The following is a 3335-nucleotide window of genomic DNA, read 5'->3' as shown; positions in this document are numbered from 1 at the left end:
TACAATCTGATAGAAAGTTTACAACATCTCAATTCTATGTATAGCTATATGCCTGGGACTTACTAACACCAAATAAAGTTAAATGATTGTTTCAGGAGGAAGAAATACCTTTTTATGTCTCTAACAATTCACATTTTAAACAATTCATTTCACTAATACTAATTCTAGCCTTATTTGAATCAACAAAAATGCAGTATGGGAAAGTAAGCATACTCACCTTGCCATGTGTAAGTAATTACTAGCATGAGCATCTGGGGAGATAGATTCTCCACACTCTGACTGCCACTGACCTGCTGCTTCTGACTTCCTTGATAAAATCAGATTACAAAGAAAGTGGAACACCTGGAAGAACTGGCGCTATCTCCATGGCATCAGGCTTCATGACATCAGGTTCAACAGGTCCCTAATCCTTAAGAGTAAAACAAGAGGGTAGAATTCTTAATGTGTTTTCTCATATCAATTAATGTTTTATTTAGGATGTTAACAGAGGCTTATCAATCCTAATCCATGCTTTAGTCAGTCCTAAAGGTTTATCAACCCTGAATATCCATTGGAAGCACTGATTCTGAAGCTGAACCTGATGCGAAGAGCCGACTCAATGGAAAAGACCCTGATGCTGGGAAAGACTGAAGACAGGAGGAGAAGGGGAGAAGATGAGATGGTTGGATAGCATCAACAATTCAATGGACATGAGTCTGAGCAAACTCCAGGAAATGATGAAGGACAGGGCAGGCTGGCATGTTGCAGTCCATGGGGTTGCAAAGAGTCGGACACGACTGAGCAACTGAACAACAACCAGAGGCTTGCTTGATGGTGCAAAAATAAAAGTAAAGATTATTGCTCGCTAAGGAAATCTGGACTCCAGGTTGGGCTCCACTCCTAGATTGTGGATCTCCACATTCCAAGCCATCTAATGGTCCGATTTTCTAGTTAGATTGTGGAAGCCTGAAATGGAGGAAAACATTGCTTATTCTGGGATAAATCTATTAGCATGTTGAAGGAAATGAAATAGCAGTTCTCTGAATGTTTGTCACTTCTTAATGAAATTAAACCCTCCCATATAAAGTATTTTCACAGTGTTAAATCCTTTCATTTTATAAAAAAGGTTTTTTTTTCTTTTAATGAAAAACTAAATTTTAACTACTGCTGCTGCCTCATTTGTTAAGGGATTTGTACAAGAACATTTACATAGTTCTTATCAATCCAACACCATGAGTGAGAAGACCTGATTCCTGACCAGGAAGTGTCAGTAGCTCTACCTTGCTTACTGACACCTTTCCTATACTGTGCTCCCACCTGCACACTTTTCTTAGTGACCTGTAAAGGAAAGTGATGTGTAAATTTGGCTACATTATTTGGCTCGGAGACACTGATATATCCCTTGGTAATTTTCCCTAATTAAGTGAGCAAAACCGACAGTTTTGGCCCTAGAGTCACTGCCCTGACTTCCTACTGTGTTCCTTGGAGGCCCTTTCTCTGCTTCAGGTTGACCTGTAGAAGCTATTAGTTGAATATCCTCTTGAGTTAAACTTCATCCAGTTGGAATAAGCACTTTCTAAAATATCCCAAGAAACTTACTATGCTGTATAGTAACAGTTTTGAAGTCATCTTGCTTACCACGTTAGAAGCATTTATTCTTTGGGGAGAAAGGTGTTCGGTTCTTTTTAGGTAATTAACATTGTATACTTAAGTTGTTAGTTAGCTATCCATTCTGTTCATTTATTAATTGAATAAACATTCATTCGTAAGGAAGTGTGCATTAGGCACTGTGCTAATAGATAAGGCTATGGACATGCATATGGAGAAGCACCTGATGGAGAGACAGGCAGGTAAATACAGTAGAGTAGTTGAATTTGAGAGTAGACGTATGCCTTTAGGAGGGACTCCTGAGTCAGGAAAGATCCGTGGAATTACAGCCAACATCATATTTGCCAAATTATAACTCTTACCCTTTTAAGGATCTGGACTGTGAGATTCTGAGGAAAGCTGAAGATTTTTTTCTAAAAAAAGCCAAATTTTTGCATATTATTTCATGTATTCAGCTTGAAACCTCATATATCTCAGGGTTAGAATCCCTGGTCCAAAGACTTAATTTTCAGTCCAAATTAGCTCTGTAGTATAAATAGCTTACCCTTTTTCTTATTATAAAACCTTTCTCCCGCAGATTTTTAAGCTAAGTACTTTGTAATAATATTCTAGAATCTCACCCCATGTTTATATTTTTCATAATGTTACAGACTTTAGTTACCACCTCAAGTTTTTTTCCTTGCTAGCCCATATGTCACAGCTGTGACTAATTCATATTTTGTAAAGTTTTAAAGCTGATAACTTGTGTTAACCTTTAAAAAGAAAGCTCTTTGGGACTTCCCTGGTAGTCCAGAGGCTAAGACCATGCTCTCAAAGCAGAGGACCCAGGTTTGTTCCCTGGTCAGGGAACTAGATCCCACGTGCCACAACTTAAAGACACGGCATACCGCAAATAAGACCCAGGGCAACCAAATAAATTTAAAAAAAGCACTTTGAGTTTAAATTATCTTCTACCAATAACAGAATTTTACTTTTGCCTTATTTCCCATATTTTTTCTTGCGGTTTTTAGGTGCAAATTTTACCTTTGATTCTTGTAGATTAATTTATGACAAACTGTGGTTAAATTGGGGCTTCCCCAATGGCTCAGAAGGGTTCGATCCCTCGGTGCGGGGGGAAGATTCCCCAGGAGAAGGGCATGGCTACCCACTGCAGTATTCGTGCCTAGAAAATCCCGTGGACTGAGGAGCTACTGTCCATGGGGTCGCAGAGAGTCAGACACTACTGAGCATTCAGGCACAAATGTGCATCTCAGGTCAGTTATTAAATCGTTGACTTAATTCTCTTTACACTTTCAAATAAGTTATACAGTACGTGAACGTTTCCCGCGTGCCGCCAGGCGTGATGAGAAGTGCCCGAGGACTCAGGGATGACCAGGGCTCAGAAGCTTCTGTCTCCGCAGGGGTGGCAGCGCAGCGCCCGCAGGTGCAGAAGGGCAGGGAGGCGGCGGGGTCCTGGGCTCAGATAAGGAGCGCAGAATTCCCCCTACTTCCCCACGCCTCGGAGGTCGCCCACTCAAGTACCTTATACCGCTGTTCTAACGATTTGGTGTTTGTCATTTCATTTTATTAGAGGGATTCCGGAAAGGAGGAGCAGAGAGGGTCCCGGAGTTTCTTCAAGAACCAGCTAAGATCTGGGGCCTCCGTGGGTCGGGGTTAGGCGGGAGCCCGAGAGGCGTGAACGCGGAGGACGCCGGGCCGAGGCGCCGAGGGCAGCGCGGCTCCCGCGTGCGCCAGGCCGCAGCGTTTAA

Source organism: Bison bison, unplaced genomic scaffold, assembly GCF_000754665.1.
Source record: "Bison bison bison isolate TAMUID 2011002044 unplaced genomic scaffold, Bison_UMD1.0 scf7180017864471, whole genome shotgun sequence".
Taxonomy (NCBI): domain Eukaryota; kingdom Metazoa; phylum Chordata; class Mammalia; order Artiodactyla; family Bovidae; genus Bison; species Bison bison.
Note: the sequence above shows the minus strand (reverse complement) of the source record.